General features: G+C 36.7%; 1 long non-coding RNA gene across 1 annotated transcript in view; it reads right to left on the bottom strand.

The window, feature by feature from the left end:
- The window catches only part of LOC128686754 (uncharacterized), a 190,517-nt gene that overhangs the window by 37,806 nt on the left and 132,488 nt on the right, over positions 1–20,223 (bottom strand). The window contains exon 4 of the long non-coding RNA XR_011391710.1: positions 9,203–9,288. This is a non-coding gene — a long non-coding RNA (uncharacterized lncRNA). The remainder of the gene's footprint in view (positions 1–9,202; positions 9,289–20,223) is intronic.

Genomic DNA, 20,223 nt, shown 5'->3' with positions numbered 1-20,223 from the left:
GGAACCCACACCTGGGCAAACACGTCAAGAAATTAGAGAAAGTGCAAAGTTTTGCAACAAGGCTAGTTCCGGAGCTCAGGGGTATGTCCGACGAAGAAAGGTTGAGGGAAATCGGACTGGCGACATTGGAGGACAGGTGGGTCAGGGGAGACATGATAACGACATACAAGATACTCCGTGGAATAGATAAGGTAGGCAGAGACAGGTTGTTCCAGAGAGGGGACACAGAAACAAGGGGTCACAACTGGAAGCTGAAGACTCAGACGAGTCATAGGGATGTTAAGAAGTATTTCTTCAGTCATAGAGTCGTCAGGAAGTGGAATAGCCTAACAAGTGATGTAGTGGAGGCAGAAACCATACATAGCTTTAAGACGAGGTATGACAAAGCTCTGGAAGCAGAGAGAGAGAAGACCGAGTAGCGATCAGTGAAGAGGCGGGGCCAGGAGCTGTGTCTTGACCCCTGCAACCACAATTAGGTGAGTACACACACACACACACACACACACACACACACACACACACACACACACACACACACACACACACACACACACGCACGCACACACATACATATGTATATTCTTTCTTTCAACACACCGGCCGTATCCCACCGAGGCGGGGTGGCCCAAAAGGAAAAACGAAAGTTTCTCCTTTTACATTTAGTAATATATACAGGAGAAGAGGTTACTAGCCCCTTGCTCCCGGCATTTTAGTTGCCTCTTACAACACGCATGGCTTACGGAGGAAGAATTCTGTTCCACTTCCCCATGGAGAACATATATATATATATACATATATATATATATACATATATATATATATACATATATATATATATACATATATATATATATATATATATACATACATATATATATATATATATATATATATATATATATATATATATATATATATATATACATGTGTATATATATATATACATATATATATATATACATGTGTATATATATATATATATATATATACATGTGTATATATATATATATATATATACATGTGTATATATATATATATATATATATATATATATATATATATATACATGTGTATATATATATATATATATATATAGCTGTATATATATATATATATGTATATATATATATATATATATATGTATATATATATATATATATTTATATATATATGTATGTATATATATTTATATATATATATATATATTTATATATTTATATATATATATATATATATATATTTATTTTTATTTTATTTTTTTTTTTTATTATCACACCGGCCGATTCCCACCAAGGCAGGGTGGCCCGAAAAAGAAAAACTTTCACCATCATTCACTCCATCACTGTCTTGCCAGAAGGGTGCTTTACACTACAGTTTTTAAACTGCAACATTAACACCCCTCCTTCAGAGTGCAGGCACTGTACTTCCCATCTCCAGGACTCAAGTCCGGCCTGCCGGTTTCCCTGAATCCCTTCATAAATGTTACTTTGCTCACACTCCAACAGCACGTCAAGTATTAAAAACCATTTGTCTCCATTCACTCCTATCAAACACGCTCACGCATGCCTGCTGGAAGTCCAAGCCCCTCGCACACAAAACCTCCTTTACCCCCTCCCTCCAACCCTTCCTAGGCCGACCCCTACCCCGCCTTCCTTCCACTACAGACTGATACACTCTTGAAGTCATTCTGTTTCGCTCCATTCTCTCTACATGTCCGAACCACCTCAACAACCCTTCCTCAGCCCTCTGGACAACAGTTTTGGTAATCCCGCACCTCCTCCTAACTTCCAAACTACGAATTCTCTGCATTATATTCACACCACACATTGCCCTCAGACATGACATCTCCACTGCCTCCAGCCTTCTCCTCGCTGCAACATTCATCACCCACGCTTCACACCCATATAAGAGCGTTGGTAAAACTATACTCTCATACATTCCCCTCTTTGCCTCCAAGGACAAAGTTCTTTGTCTCCACAGACTCCTAAGTGCACCACTCACTCTTTTTCCCTCATCAATTCTATGATTCACCTCATCTTTCATAGACCCATCCGCTGACACGTCCACTCCCAAATATCTGAATACGTTCACCTCCTCCATACTCTCTCCCTCCAATCTGATATTCAATCTTTCATCACCTAATCTTTTTGTTATCCTCATAACCTTACTCTTTCCTGTATTCACCTTTAATTTTCTTCTTTTGCACACCCTACCAAATTCATCCACCAATCTCTGCAACTTCTCTTCAGAATCTCCCAAGAGCACAGTGTCATCGGCAAAGAGCAGCTGTGACAACTCCCACTTTGTGTGTGATTCTTTATCTTTTAACTCCACGCCTCTTGCCAAGACCCTCGCATTTACTTCTCTTACAACCCCATCTATAAATATATTAAACAACCACGGTGACATCACACATCCTTGTCTAAGGCCTACTTTTACTGGGAAAAAATTTCCCTCTTTCCTACATACTCTAACTTGAGCCTCACTATCCTCGTAAAAACTCTTCACTGCTTTCAGTAACCTACCTCCTACACCATACACTTGCAACATCTGCCACATTGCCCCCCTATCCACCCTGTCATACGCCTTTTCCAAATCCATAAATGCCACAAAGACCTCTTTAGCCTTATCTAAATACTGTTCACTTATATGTTTCACTGTAAACACCTGGTCCACACACCCCCTACCTTTCCTAAAGCCTCCTTGTTCATCTGCTATCCTATTCTCCGTCTTACTCTTAATTCTTTCAATTATAACTCTACCATACACTTTACCAGGTACACTCAACAGACTTATCCCCCTATAATTTTTGCACTCTCTTTTATCCCCTTTGCCTTTATACAAAGGAACTATGCATGCTCTCTGCCAATCCCTAGGTACCTTACCCTCTTCCATACATTTATTAAATAATTGCACCAACCACTCCAAAACTATATCCCCACCTGCTTTTAACATTTCTATCTTTATCCCATCAATCCCGGCTGCCTTACCCCCTTTCATTTTACCTACTGCCTCACGAACTTCCCCCACACTCACAACTGGCTCTTCCTCACTCCTACAAGATGTTATTCCTCCTTGCCCTATACACGAAATCACAGCTTCCCTATCTTCATCAACATTTAACAATTCCTCAAAATATTCCTTCCATCTTCCCAATACCTCTACCTCTCCATTTAATAACTCTCCTCTCCTATTTTTAACTGACAAATCCATTTGTTCTCTAGGCTTTCTTAACTTGTTAATCTCACTCCAAAACTTTTTCTTATTTTCAACAAAATTTGTTGATAACATCTCACCCACTCTCTCATTTGCTCTCTTTTTACATTGCTTCACCACTCTCTTAACTTCTCTCTTTTTCTCCATATACTCTTCCCTCCTTGCATCACTTCTACTTTGTAAAAACTTCTCATATGCTAACTTTTTCTCCCTTACTACTCTCTTTACATCATCATTCCACCAATCGCTCCTCTTCCCTCCTGCACCCACTTTCCTGTAACCACAAACTTCTGCTGAACACTCTAACACTACATTTTTAAACCTACCCCATACCTCTTCGACCCCATTGCCTATGCTCTCATTAGCCCATCTATCCTCCAATAGCTGTTTATATCTTACCCTAACTGCCTCCTCTTTTAGTTTATAAACCTTCACCTCTCTCTTCCCTGATGCTTCTATTCTCCTTGTATCCCATCTACCTTTTACTCTCAGTGTAGCTACAACTAGAAAGTGATCTGATATATCTGTGGCCCCTCTATAAACATGTACATCCTGAAGTCTACTCAACAGTCTTTTATCTACCAATACATAATCCAACAAACTACTGTCATTTCGCCCTACATCATATCGTGTATACTTATTTATCCTCTTTTTCTTAAAATATGTATTACCTATAACTAAACCCCTTTCTATACAAAGTTCAATCAAAGGGCTCCCATTATCATTTACACCTGGCACCCCAAACTTACCTACCACACCCTCTCTAAAAGTTTCTCCTACTTTAGCATTCAAGTCCCCTACCACAATTACTCTCTCACTTGGTTCAAAGGCTCCTATACATTCACTTAACATCTCCCAAAATCTCTCTCTCTCCTCTGCATTCCTCTCTTCTCCAGGTGCATACACGCTTATTATGACCCACTTCTCGCATCCAACCTTTACTTTAATCCACATAATTCTTGAATTTACACATTCATATTCTCTTTTCTCCTTCCATAACTGATCATTTAACATTACTGCTACCCCTTCCTTTGCTCTAACTCTCTCAGATACTCCAGATTTAATCCCATTTATTTCCCCCCACTGAAACTCTCCTACCCCCTTCAGCTTTGTTTCGCTTAGGGCCAGGACATCCAACTTCTTTTCATTCATAACATCAGCAATCATCTGTTTCTTGTCATCCGCACTACATCCACGCACATTTAAGCAACCCAGTTTTATAAAGTTTTTCTTCTTCTCTTTTTTAGTAATTGTATACAGGAGAAGGGGTTACTAGCCCATTGCTCCCGGCATTTTAGTCGCCTCATACGACACGCATGGCTTACGGAGGAAAGATTCTTTTCCACTTCCCCATGGACAATAGAAGAAATAAAAAAGAACAAGAGCTATTTAGAAAAAGGAGAAAAACCTAGATGTATGTATATATATATATGCATGTGCGTGTCTGTGAAGTGTGACCAAAGTGTAAGTAGGAGTAGCAAGATATCCCTGTTATCTTAGCGTGTTTATGAGACAGAAAAAGAAACCAGCAATCCTACCATCATGCAAAACAGTTACAGGTTTTTGTTTCACAGTCATCTGGCAGGACGGTAGTACTTCCCTGGGTGGTTGCTGTCTACCAACCTACTACCTACATATATATATATATATATATATATATATATATATATATATATATATATATATATATATATATATACAGTGGTCCCTCGTTGTTCGTAATTAATCCGTTCCTGGAGCCGTTACTATAAACGAAATTTACGATTTACGAATCAATTTTCCCCATAAGAAATAATGTAAATACAATTAATCCGTTCCTGACACCCAGAAGTATTAAAAAAAAATTTTTTTAACATGAAATATACATGTAGTACATAAACAATACAATGGGAAATGATGAATGAAACATTAACAGCATAACACTTACCTTTATTGGAGATTCTTCTTAGTGTATGGGAGACTGGAGGAGAGAGAATGGATTGTTTATAGTTTGGAAGGGGAATCCCCTTCCATCAACACCTCAGGTACCAATTGCTTTTCTGGGGTTGCTTCTCTTCTTTGTTTCTTAATGCCACTAGGACCACCTTGAGAGTCACTGGAGTCCTGTCTCACAAAATAACTGGAGAGAGCTCTGTTTCTGGCGTCTCTTTAACACTTCCCTAAAATGGCCCAAGACTTTGTCATTGTACATGTTGCCAACCTGGCTTGCAACAACATTGTTAGGGTGATGTTTCTCCATAAAGCTTTCCATCTTACCCCACATAGTAAAAATCTCTTTAATTTCTGAAGAAGGCACCTTCTTCCATCTCTCTTCCTCCTCCTCTGCAGCAAGATTCTGAGCTGCGATGTGTTGCTCTTCCTGCTGAAGCTCTTGCAGCTCCTCAGTGGTGAGCTCTTCATTGTGGTCTTCCACCAATTCTTCCACATCCTCCAAACTCACATCCAACCCCATGGAACTCCCCAGTGCCATAGTTGATTTTTCAACAGACATAGGCTCATTAGGGTCAGTCCCAAATTCTTCAAAATCCCTCTTGTCGACACAATCTGGCCACAATTTTCTCGAGGCAGAGTTCAAAGTCCTGGTAGTCACTCCCTCTCAAGCCATATCTATAAGGGTTATGCAGTGGAGGATGCTGAAGTGTTCTCTCCAAAATTCCCTTAGGGTCAAGTGAGTGTCTGTGGTCACAGTCAAGCACCTGTGAAACACTGCTTTTGTGTAGAGTTTTTTTAAAGTTTGCAATAACCTGCTGGTCCATGGATTGGAGGAGAGGAGTGGTATTCGGGGGCAAGAACTTTACTGTGATGAACCCAAACTCCTCGAAAATTATGTCATCCAAGTTTGGAGGATGAGCAGGTGCATTGTCCATTACTAGCAGGCACTTGAGATCCAATTTCTATTCCAGGAGATACTCCTTCACACTAGGGCCAAACACTTCATTGAACCACTCGACGAAAATTTCCCTCGTGACCCATGCCTTACTATTAGATTTCCAAAACACACACAATTTACTCTTCATAACATTGTTTTTCCTGAACACTCTGGGATTTTCAGAATGGTACACTAGTAATGGCTTCACTTTGAAATCCCCACTAGCATTAGCACAGAACATTAGCGTCAGCCTGTCTTTCACAGGCTTGTGTCCTGGCATTGCCTTTTCCTCTTGTGTAATGAAGGTCCTCTTTGGCATTTTCTTCCAAAAGAGGCCTGTTTCGTCACAATTGAACACTTTTTCAGGTTTCAGTCCTTCAGCCTCTATGTACTCCTGGAATTCATGCTCATATTTTTCAGCCGCCTTGTGGTCCGAACTGGCAGCCTCACCATGCCTTACCACACTGTGTATGCCAGTACGGTTCTTAAATCTCTCAAACCAGCCTTTGCTGGCCTTAAATTCACTCACTTCGCCACTATTTGCAGGCAATTTCTTTACCAAATCTTCATGCAACTGCCTAGCTTTTTCACAAATAAACGAAGTCATAAGAGTATCTCCTGCTAATTGTTTCTCATTTATCCATACCAATAATAACTTCTCAACCTCTTCCAGTACTGGTGATCTCATTTTTGTCAGCATAGTTACTCCCTTTGCAACAACAGCATCCTTTATTTCATTTTTCTTGGCCACTATGGAACATAAGGTTGTGTAGGGTTTCTTATACATCCTGGACAGTTCGGCCACACTTGTACCACTTTCATATTGTTCAATGATTGTTTTCTTAAACTAAATCGTATTTCTCACCTTCTTTACCACAGGTTTGGCACTAGGAGCTTTCTTTGGAGCCATGGTATCTTATTTAGCACTTGCAAGCACTAAAATAAATGGAATATTATGAAATATTTCGCTGGAGCACGTGAGGGGACATTCGCTCACTGGTAAACAATGCCAGACTGGCTGCCGCCCTGGCTCACGCCGTGGGTACGCGTCCCAGACGAACTACGACTCGCGAGTCAACCTATGAAAAGCGAGTCCATGTTTATACGAAAATACTCCTATGATTGGCGAATTTTACGATTGCCGGGAACTACGAAAGGCGGGGGACCACTGTAAATATATATATATATATATATATATATATATATATATATATATATATATATATATATATATATATATATATAATTTGTATTTATGTCACTAAATGGGCGGGATTCAAACCCACGGTAAGCCATTTTTGAGATGTGTAATGCTAATATTCAATATGATTATAATAATCATTATATATCCATTATATATGACCTAGTGTCGCACTGTCCGATACGTGATTTTGTACCTTAGCTCGATTGCTGTTCTATTCTCTCTCGCCTGAAATCTTTTATTAACTCTTCATTACATACAGTATAGACTTTCCAGTGTGTTTCGTAATAGTTCTTACAAATCTGTGATTATTTTCCAGTTTTACTTGGAAAGTAAGTCTAATCTTTGATTTTAGCCATGAGTGTTCTCCTAGGAGCTGTTTTTTTCTGCTGACTGGTTGTACTTACAACAAAGAATATGGACATTTTGAGGTTACCCTCCTTGAATGTGCGTGCTGATCGAGGAAAAGTTAAAGGTCGGGGGTATCTGAGCGAGTGAGAATTTAAAGGGCGTGGTGGTACTGATATAAAAAAAAAACAGTTGCACAAAGAAAAGAAAGGAAATGAGAGTTTTTAAAACGATGATTGAGACGTTTGGAATAAAAATCTGGAGATGATGAGGACAGAGAAAGAGGCAGCGAGTCTAAGAAGTATTCAATTTATTTTTGAGAACTTTTAGCATCAAATGAAATAATAATTGTTATAATACGTACGATAAATGTTGAGGAATATTTATTAAAAAAAAGTTTTGAGTGCCTGGTGTATATGACAATGAAAAAGCTTTAAGTGATTTACTTTCAGAAAGAGATTTTGTAATATCAATAAAAGGTGTGACTGAGTAAAAGAGATGAGTGACAGTGTGTTGCAACAGAAGTTACTGATTATAGGCTGGTGGGTCGGTAAATGGAAAATAACATATTTCTGAAATAAAAGTGTGCTAGAATTATTAAAAGAACGTTGAAGGAATGCCAATCATTCTGGTAATACCATTTTGTTGAAAAACGTTTAGAGATGTATAAATAATGTATAAAAACAATTGGAAGCCGATAGGAATGTCATTATTAATAAAAGTTTTGAGAGTGTGGATAAGGAGGTAAAGGAGCAAGAGAAATTAATAGAATATTTTAAGGATATAGACAGACAGTGAAACCGAGGCAGAAATCTTGTGTTTGAGTTAGGAAGAACTGAAATTTACAAGGATGAATGACAACTTGCATAAAGTGAGGCAGTAAGAGGGTTAACAGTAGAAAAAAACAATAGGAAGGATTGGATTTAAAAATGAAACACAGCTAGTAGTTGGAAATTAAGCGTTGAAATGGGCAAGAAATTTATTGTGTGTGTGTGTGTGTGTGTGTGTGTGTGTGTGTGTGTGTGAAAGCAGTGGAGGTATTTAAAGTTCTCTTTAATAAAGTATAAGAAGACAGAAGAGAGTGCAAGAATAGTAAGGGAACAAACTGCTCATAATTCGGGGTAAAGTGTTCGTCAAAACTGTGATAGTCATTGGAATGATGGAAAAAAGGACTGTCGTACCACAACGTGAGAGGAAACAATGTGTGGGTTTAGTGTTTTCATGAAGCACATAAATTAGTTGTGCTTACCTGAGGTAATGTTGACATTTGATGCATTTTCAAATTTGGAAAATTGTTGTGATAGGGCAGATTAGGAAGCAATATGGCAGCTGTTGCAGACATGTTGCGATATGTTGAAGGATGTAAGACATTCCTGGGAGGATAAGGTCTGATTAGGTTGTGTAGGAAATAAGGAGATTATTTTCCTAAAAGTGAGAAACAGAAATGAATATTTAGCGCCACCATGTGTCTTTAATGGGTTTATAGTTGATAGTTTTGCAAGATTAGTGAAGGTTAATATTAGGGAGAGGAGTTGTTTTAAAAGAACAAATCTTGTATGAAGTCATACCTGTCACAGTCGCTGTTCGTGGATGACAAGATGCAACTGGGAGGTTCAGAAGAGAAGCTGCAGAAACTGATGATATTTGAAAGGGTCTGTGGAAGAAGAAAGTTAAAAGCCATCAGAGATTAGAATTAATTTATGATTACAAGTATAAGTTATAAAAAGATGGACTTCAGACTGAAGGTAAGACGTATGAAGCGAAGATACAGATATTCATGGGTTGTTGCATCAGCAGATGGGTCGGCAGAAGATGGGGTAAATTACAAAATAGAGGATGTAAACTGAAATAAAAGTGTTGATGAATAGATGGATTAAAAGTGAAAATTGCACTCCGCTGTAATAATGTTCACGCTCTTGTATGAGTATAAAGAATGATTCTCAAAAGCTTCAATGAGAAGACTGGATGTAGCGGAAATAATTGATATTAATATTTGGTGAGTTTTATGAAGAGAATAAAGAACAGAAGAAACAAAAAACATTGTTGTATAAATGGTATCTTTCATAATGCGAGAGATGTGATGTTGAGATTATTTAATTATGTAGGAAGCAAGGAGCAAGATAAACTGAATAAGCTGTTGTATAAATCTGAGGTTAAGGGAAAGTGTATGGAACATTCCATCAAGGGTTGGAAGGAGAGTGCAAAGATTTCGAGAGATAGGGAGTCGAGCATCCAGCAAGGACACGCGAGAGTATCAGAACAACTGGAGGGAGGTGAGTGGTGTTTGGGATTTGACGTACTGATGATATTATCTATCAAAGGGTTTCTGGTAAACGTTTAGCAGGATTTGAGTTTTGGAGATGGAAAACATTAGACCACCAAATTGCATATCAAACCCAGTGCCTCTCAGTGCACACGACTACCTTCCCTATACCTCCCTCATCAAACACAACAAACGCTGTAAATTTCCTGACATAAACCCCAAATTTCATTCGCAGCCTCTCTGGTGTCCCATTTCCTAACGATAATCCTTTCAATCATTCTGAGACTTTAAAAATAGTTCCAATAACACTAATATATATATATATATATATATATATATATATATATATATATATATATATATATATATATATATATATATATATATATATACACACATACACACCGCGGAGCACTGCGAAAGCGGCGTTCACTGGAAGCATCGAAAAAAAAATTGACACGAATAAAAAGAATCCGAAATCCCTTCGGTTTCTTCTTCAGTTTCGTATGAGCAATTGAAAAGCAAAGGGAAATCATTGCAGCCACTCGCAACTGCCGATCAATCAGTACTGAATAAACTGTCTTTCTTTTGGCTGCATCAGGATGAGAGTAATTGGTGTGTGCTGCAGGCTGTGTAGCAGACTGTTTGCATGTAACAAGGAATCTAAAGCGTGTTGGAATCTATATGCATCTCATAATTAGAAATGTTGCATGTGCTCGAACCTAATTATGAGTACACGTGAAAGTCAGATTTCAAGAGACCTCACAATTCATAAACAATGTCACTCATGTTTGGATCTGTATTCACTTCTATGCTACGAAATATATACTTTACATATTGAGTATTTTTCTAATGTGATACTGCAGGTCAGAAGTTAGTTTGCGGAAATATATATTTGTTGTCTTATTTTTACTACCGCATTTTCAGACATATAAGGAACATTTTTCCCCACGGAAAACCACATTGCGCAGTAGATGCTGACGATCAGGGTCAAGGGTGGGCTTTGGGTTACGTTCTAGCAGTTGTTTAATAATATTACGTTATAATTGCTTGGTAACAACATCTTACATATCTCTTACGATCGTGCGCCTTATATGCAGGAAAATACGGTAAATATTTGTTAAATGTTAAAATTATCCGAAGATCTTTAAGAAAAACGAGAGTAAGAATGAAAGGATTAATGAACAATTAAAAAAGAACATTTTTTTTTTAATCTTGATGTATATAATCTTTAGGATTTACGTAAGAGATGATTAAGGTCCTAGAATATTTAAAAAAAAAAAAAGCGCATACTTTTTGAAAAGGAACGGTGTACATCCAGTACCCGCAGATTTTCCTGCAGAAGAGCAATATATATATATTCAAGAAGTTCTTCCTGAGAAAGGGGAGCGAAAGAATTATTAAATTCTTAGTTAAAGTTGCTCACTTCTTGGAGGTGTTAGCCATGGGAACCAATACCTTCAGCTGGCTTTCCTTATCCCCCTCCCTTTAACAAGTTTATACATCAAATCATTATATGTGTATTTTACACATGGAGCAAGGTACTGGAAGGGACGAAGACAATGAATGGGTTATGCACATTATCCACGGTTCCCAATGTAGGTACAGAGTGTGAAGGAGTATTGGATCTTCAAGACATATATGCATTTAAATTTACCTGTCTCGCTGAAAATTGTCTGATCTGAATCCAACAAATGATTTAAGTGCATTCTTATTCAAATTTCTCGTAACAATTATTAATTTTATTTACAAATGCGACCACATCAGCAAAATACTTAAACAACGTATAACATTAAATATCATCCAGTGAAACAAAAATTATATATTGATATATTCAGGGGTCTGCACAGGAGGTCAACCATCACCCCTACGGAGCCAGAAACAACAAGTGAACCAATACAAGCCGATTATTTGGATTTACAAACATAGCCGAGTATGGCTCAGTAAAGGTCACGGCGATCTATACTAACAAAAATGGAAAAAGAAAGAGAGGGATGTCGTTGAACAATACAACACTGCCATACGCTCACAGCGCTTATATTTGATACTGTGACATTCTAGCCAAAACAAAGCAAAACTTCGATACCACACCCGATAGGAACTCCCATTCACACCAGTCATCGTCCAGCGCCGAGAAAAGAAGAATGCAAGATCAAGATTATTATTATTATTACATACACGGGAAATCGCTAAGCGTGTATGGATCAAAAAACGCATAAGGAATGGGTGGTAATCAGGTTGCTGCAAAGAAGGAAAGATTTCTCCAGTTCTTTGAAAAGAAAGTCCTTCACCAGAATCAAGGCACCCCATTCTCCACCATGAAGCGTACGTCTCCAGTAGGTTTTAACACAGAAGCCTCATAGCCTGAAGATGGAGACGCAACCCTTCTTAAGAATGATACTTTCTTCGAATACATCTCTGACTAAGAATGAAAGCCTATTGGCTATGCTAACAGAATCATCTTACTAATAAAAAATCTTTAAGAAAAAGAAAATCTCAAAAAATACACCAATTTTCCAGATTTCTCCTTTATTTAAAAAGATTTCTAGATAACACAAGCGTTTTTCCAGCTTATAGTATTTTACTATGTAAAAACAAAACATTAGTATATATATATATATATATATATATATATATATATATATATATATATATATATATATATTTGAATTTTTAGGCAACCATGAACTATCCAGCGCTCATCATGTGCTTTACCGCAGTGAAATTGCTCAAAGCTATGATACATATATACAAAAACCTGTGTCAGCCGAAAAATGCTCAGTGCCATTCCACGCAGCTCACCGATATTGTTTTATTCTACTACACATGCAAGCCTTAAAGCCTCGTCTTCGTGCACCGGCATACCTTGTAACGACGGAGAGAGAGAGAGAGAGAGAGAGAGAGAGAGAGAGAGAGAGAGAGAGAGAGAGAGAGAGAGAGAGAGAGAGAGAGAGAGAGAGAGAAATTATTCGGTGAACCTACAAGCTGATAAATCAGACACAAATGCAACACTTGGGTACCTTTACTGTGGAAACGTTTCGCCATCTATGAAGTACTGGACTAATGAAGCCACTGTGTGGCGAAACGTTTCCACAGTGCAGATACCCAAATCTTGTACATCTGTTCTAATTTATCACAGAAAATTATACACCACATAATTGATTTACATTAGATCATCACAGTCCTCAACCTCAATGATGTTCTGTGTACAACTAATGGCAATTCAGATATCTGCAAAGTATGTGCAGGATAATTCAGGAAATGTAGTGGTGCAGCTTTCAGCAACAACACCTTGCGTAACTGTTAGGTTAGGTTAGGTTAGGTTAGGTTAGGTTAGGTTAGGTTAGGTTGGGTTGGGTTGGGTTGGGTTGGGTTGGGTTAGGTTAGGTTAGGTTTAGATCAGTGGTTCAGGGAACCGACGAACTAATAAATCAGACACATGGTCAACACCTGGGTATCTTTATTGTGAAAATGTTTCCACAATAAAGATACCTAGGTGTTGCACATGTATCTCATTTATCACCCTGCAAGGTATGCAATCGTGATATTCCAGACAGAGTCGTGAGCAGCTTCCCTCTGTGTGTACATATCCTTGAAACTCTGATCTGACAGTCTGCTGCTACTTCGTCAATTAATGCTGTGGCACTAAACCCGTAGGAGTCGTACAGCAGGGTGGATAGAAGGAAACGATAAACTGGTAATTTCATATCCCTGGATCAAGAGCCCTCCCTTGAAAGCTTGACACTCTTCATCAATTTATGGAGGCCCTGATCCCTGAGAAATGCTCTTGCTCCCCCACCCCCAAAAAGAATAATGTGAAACGCCCCCTATTTCCTAGAATCGAACACGAATACGTCTCACTCCCCAGGAGCTGTTTGACCTCTACGGGTTTAGCGCTTTCCCACGAACGTAATAATAAAAAAATCCATAAGCGAGTGGCAGGTGTGGGGGATGACGCAATACGGTTCTCGTGTGCTCTAATTACGTATTTTGCTAATTGTATCGTGAGTGGATGGGAGCGCCAAACCCGTAGGGATCACACAGCGCCTGGGGGTATAGCAGACAAGTAAGATTCGAACCCAGGAAAAACGGCCCCTCCAATTCCCTGGATCAAGAGCGTTCACCTGGCATCACATATCGCGAATGGATTTTTTTTCAACTGGTGTCGGGAGGGTGGGAGGTGGGAGAGGTGTGGGTGGAGGAGGCTAGGGGGGATGATGATGAGAGAAGCGCTTCTAATTCACAGTTGCATTTTCTAAACACCATTTTGCTGGGGCTGCCATTTTGTTGACACCTGCAGTGTGTGTGTGTGTGTGTGTGTGTGTGTGTGTGTGTGTGTGTGTGTGTGTGTGTGTGTGTGTGTGTGTGTGTGTGTGTGTGTGTGTGTGTGTGTATGTGTGTGTGTGGGTAGATTTGGGTGGGTGGGTTTCAATATTAATTATTAGTTATAACTACCTATTTGTACGTCAGGGCACTAATGGCTACCATCAAACCCTATCCGCCAAGTCAGGGTGCAAGAGACTGCCATGACGCCCTCAGCCATGTTACAGCACCAGAGACTACAATCACAAACCCTCAGCCAGGTAAGGGCACATGAGACTACCACAAGACACCCCTCAGCTACTTCAGGCCTCAAAAGACTGTCATCAGACACCCTCAACCAGATCAGGGCACAGGAGCCTACTATCACACATTGTCAACCACTTCATGGTACAAAAGACTGCCATCACACACTCAACCATGTCAGGGCACTAGAGACTACCATTACACACTCTCAGCCAGGTAAGGGCACATGAGACTACCACAGGACACCCCTCACCCCTCAAAGGACTGTCATCAGACACCCTCAGAAATATCAGGGCAGAAGAGCCTACCATTAGACACGCTCAGACTGCCTGTCATGCTTACGTAGTCTGCCCTCCACACTACCTCCCTACACCTGACTGTTTTTGTTTTTAAATCCAGTGAAGTGTGGTTGATAAACTTTTACATTTTTCACTACCCAACAATGAAAATACATTTACTGGTATTGTTTGCAATTTAGCAATATTTTATACGTAACACACGTGCGAAATTTCTCAATGCCACCCTCGGCATTATATGACGTTGAAATCATAATTTAATTTACCTTAGACAAATAACTAATTTGTATTTCAGATAAAAATATGAGATAAAATAATTATTTTTTAAGCAAGAGGATAATGCAAAATAATTTTTTCGTCTGTGTAATATAGTGTAGTGTGTAGTGGACGCTTGTGTGACCTTAGGTAGTACGGGATTAAATTAGATAATCATATTAAACCGGACCAGAAATCACTTCCTGGGGGGAGGGGGGGAGTTGCCTTGATCCTGGTGGAGGGCTTTTGATCTAAGGTATTGAAACTTCATTTCTTCATCATAGAATTAAACGTGATTAACCTCCTCTAATTCCTTCAATTCCCAAAGCCCTTTATGACCCGTAAGGGTTTACCTCTTCACCTTGAAAAAATATATACCTATTCTATATTTTTCATTGATTTGAAGCAATATTAAATTTAAACTGACCAATGCTATACATATCAGAATTGAGATAAAAAAAATTACGCTAGTTTAAATTAGGTTAGGTGAGGTTTCTAAGTTAGGTTTGGTTCAAAAATAAAACATTTTATATCACTGACAATGAATATATATATATATATATATATATATATATATATATATATATATATATATATATATATATATATATATATATATATATATATATATATATATATAGTGCTGCCACATTGGCAGACACCTACTTGCCATACTCTGTAGTGGAAGGGGGTGGAGCTGCCAGCCACAGGGAGACCCAGAAGATCCGAAAATATGAAGACCTTCCCCCTTGCTATAACTTCATTCCAATAGGGTCGGAGACCCTTTGAGCATGGGGCAAGTGTGCTCTAAAGTTCCTCAAAGAGCTGGCTGAAAAGCTCATCATAGAAACCAAGGACCACAGGGCGACCAGCTTCCTCTTCCAGAGACTCAGTGTTGCGATCCAGAGAGGAAATGCCTGCAGCATTCTGGGCACGCGGCCCACCGTAGGGGAGCTGGACGAAGTATTCGAGATGTAGCTCTGAGTTACCTATGTTGTTTTACTTTGTATCATATTTTTGTGAATGTTTCGTCAATGTATTTTGTCTTTAAATAAAATATATATACATAATATAGGGGGTGGTAGGAGAAAATTCTCAAACAGCTTCAGGGAGAATCTTGAGTTTTCCCTGAAGCAAGTTTATTCTTTTCTCTGAGGATGAGGGTCCCCATTACAGTTCTAGAGGTGGTACCTCCCTATATATATATATATATATATATATATATATATATATATATATATATATATATATGTATATATATATATATATATATATATATATATATATATATATATATATATATATATATATATATATATATATATATATATATATATATATATATATGCAAAACAACCACTCTGAAAGAATAGAGAAATTCCAAGCGCTTTCGTGACTACTCACATTATCAAGGAACTATGAAGGGTTAGCATCCAAGGAAGCTATATAAGGGGTCTGGCCAACACCTCACTATCAGATCCCACAACGGTTAAACACCTGACGCGCGCCGGCCCAACTGGACAGGTCCTTTGCACAACTCACCAACAAACTATTCTACCCAAGAAAATTTAAAAATTATTATTTGTCCCGTGTATTATTAAATTCTTCCCAAATTCTATTAATTATAAATTGATATAATTTATATAAACCAAAGGAAATATTCATATTATTGTCAAAACTGCTTTTTATGAAACAAGATTCAATTATATTCCTGTCGACCATGGACTTGCTTGATACTACTTTCTCAACTTTTTGAAAATCAATTGGATGGTTAAAATCTCTTACATGAATAAATAGAGCATTGGAATCTTGTCCAGTTCTAATGCTATATTTATGTTGTTTTAATCTTAGTTCGAGATTTTTACCAGTTTGACCGTAATAAACTTTATCGCAAATTTTACAAGGAATCTTATAGACACATCCATCAGCATTTTGGGGGGAATTCTTTATCAAAAGTTTTTTTACTGTATCAAGATTTTTTAATACAACTTTAATATTAAAAGTCTTAAGAAGAGAAGGCATATCAACCAAGTTTTCATGGTAAGGGAGAACCAACATATTTTTAGTTGAATAAGGCTGGTTGTCCCTTTTTTGATTGTAAAAAGTATTTCTAGCAACTTTAAAAGATTTATCAATTACATTTCTTGGGTATTTTAAATCATTACCTATTTCATAAATTTTGGATATTTCCTCATCTATGAACTCAGGACTACAAATTCGTAAAGCTCTCAAAAATATTGATGAGAAAACAGACAGTTTGACTCTATCTTGATGCGAGGAATAATAGTGGACATTGGAACAGTTATTTGTAGGTTTTCTGTAAATTTTAAATTTGAATTCATTATTACCCTTAATAATTAAAACATCTAGAAAAGGCAATGAGTTATTTTCTTCAAACTCAACAGCAAAATTTATAGAATGGGCTAAGCTATTTAATTTTCCAAGGAAATGGTGTATATCTACATTTTTGGGCATAAGACACAAAATATCATCAACATATCTGAACCATTTAGCTCTATTAGGGAGGATTGTGTTAAGCAACCTTGTTTCAAAAAATTCCATGTATAGGTTACTAAGAACAGGTGAAAGAGGATTTCCCATTGCCATACCAAACTTCTGAGTGTAAAACTTATCATTAAATACAAATTTTGCATCAACAATGCAAAGTTTAATAAGTTTAATGATAGTAGGAACTGGCAATGGTAAATCATAATTAACGAGTTCTTCAGATAAGAAACTTAATAAATCATCAACAGGAACTTTCGTAAACAAGGAAGTAACATCAAAACTAACCATGTTAAAATCATTTAAGTCAGTCAAGGAGCTTAATTTATCAACCAAGTCTATGTTGTTTTTAACATTAAAGTTAGAAATTTTGCCAACGATAGGGCTCAAAATATCAACAAGCCATTTGGATAATTTATATGAAACTGACCCTATGGAGCTAATAATTGGTCTGACTGGATTCCCTGGTTTGTGTGTTTTTATTAGTCCATACATGTAAGGTAAAGATGGATTAGTGGAAGTAAATTGTTTGACTAATTCATCTTTGCCTTTCAGTAGAAGTTTTATTGTTTTATTGAAATTGCTGTTAACATATATATATGTTATATATATATATATATATATATATATATATATATATATATATATATATATATATATATATATATATATATGTTATATATATATATATATATATATATATATATATATATATATATATATATATATATATATATATATATATATATATATATATATATATATATATATATATATATATATATATATGTCGTGCCGAATATGTAAAACTGGTCAATTATCAACAACTCATTTAAAATTAAGTCCTTTCTAAAATTTTCTCTTGTACGTTTAAAGATATATTTTTTTCATGAATGTTAATATAAAAAAATTAATTTTACACCAAAAGAATCTTAGAAAACTTACCTAACCTTATTATAACAAGAACAATTTATTTTAGCTTAACCCAACTAAATATATTTTAGATTTGTTTACAATAATTTAATACTAAACAAACACAATGAAATATATTTTTTTCGTTAGGTTCAGAATAAATTTGATGAAATTATTGCATACACAAAATCTGTGTATGCAATAATTTCGCTAAAATCATTCTGAACCTAACGAAAAAAAGTATATTTCGTTGTGTTTGTTTAGTATTAAATTATTGTAAACGTATCTAAAATATATTTAGTTGGATTAGGCTAAAATAAATTACGCTTGTTATAATAAGGTTAGGTAAGTTTTCTAAGATTCTTTTGGTGCAAAATTATAAATTTTTACATCAACATTAATGAAAAATATATATCTTTAAACGTACAAGAGAAAATTTTTGAAAGGACTTAATTTTAAATGAGTTCTTGCTAATTGACCAGTTTAACATATTAGGCACGACATAATATGTATATATATATATATATATATATATATATATATATATATATATATATATATATATATATATATATATATAAATTAATATTCATGAGGAAGCACAAAACGCGTGGGAATAATACAGAGCCTCTAGAAAGGAAGGCAGTCATGTTTGATCCGAGGGGAGAGATTGCTCCTATTCCTTGCATTAAATGCTCTACTTCAGTATCAGCACCTTTGTAGCCTATGACTATACAGGAGGTCGCTCCAGTTGTATGAAAGCAATTAGCTTCACGCTGGTAGTAAGAAAGTAACTCACAACACGACTGTAGTCAGTAAGCTGTTAACCTCACGCTTGTTGTTAGTAAGCACGTGTTTTCGTCCCTTATATAAAGAGATTTATATTTTCAGAGAGACGGATTCACCTTTTATGTTAAACAAGAGAAAATCACCGTAATAGCAGTTAATGAACTTTCAAAATCCCTAATTTCTTGTCTCTAAAGATTTTTCCATCATAAAACAATGCTAAGAAAATTCTAGATTTTATATATCGTTAGTAACTTTGTTTATCATGTTATAGTTGCCAGTCTCTCTTCATTATGATCATTATCATCATTATTTCCATTGCCATCATCTACATTACCAATCGTCATCTTTATCAACATATTATCATCATGACCATCAAAGTTATCATGGTCAACATAACTGTCTAGATCGCTTGTAGTCTGATTCTAAGGACCATCGTCCTCGTAACTCGCTCTCCACAGCTCAACTATTGTCTCTCTCATTGAATATCCTAAATACTTTCATCATCAGTGACCATCGATATTACTATCAATATTAGTGTTACTGCCAAGAGCTCCGCTATTACCACTGCATTTCCCTATTTTCTTGCTAGCTTCCTACAACCGATTATCACCACAGCTTCATAGCTTTCTTAATACGTAACACTGTAGTGCAAAATTGTTTCATGGCTATATTTACAGTTTTCTACGAAAGCGAATCAATCGTTGTTTCTCATACAAATCAGCGAGTGAAACCATGAAACTTGTAGCTTGAATATATAAAGATCGGTGGAAGAAACCTTGAAATTTTTCTCTTGAATTTGTAAAAATCGGTGAATGAGACCCTGAAATTTGTTTCTTTAATATGTAAAATTGGTTAATGAAACCTTAAAGCTTGTTGCCTGAATATATGTAAATCAGTGAGTGAAATTCTGAAACTTGGTGACTGAATACATAAAAATCAGCGAGTGAAACTTTGAAGCTTGTCTCTCGAATATATAAAAATCACTGAGTGAAACCCTGAAGCT

Source organism: Cherax quadricarinatus, chromosome 7, assembly GCF_038502225.1.
Source record: "Cherax quadricarinatus isolate ZL_2023a chromosome 7, ASM3850222v1, whole genome shotgun sequence".
Classification (NCBI taxonomy): Eukaryota; Metazoa; Arthropoda; class Malacostraca; order Decapoda; family Parastacidae; genus Cherax; species Cherax quadricarinatus.
This window is presented reverse-complemented; position numbering and strand designations above follow the sequence as displayed.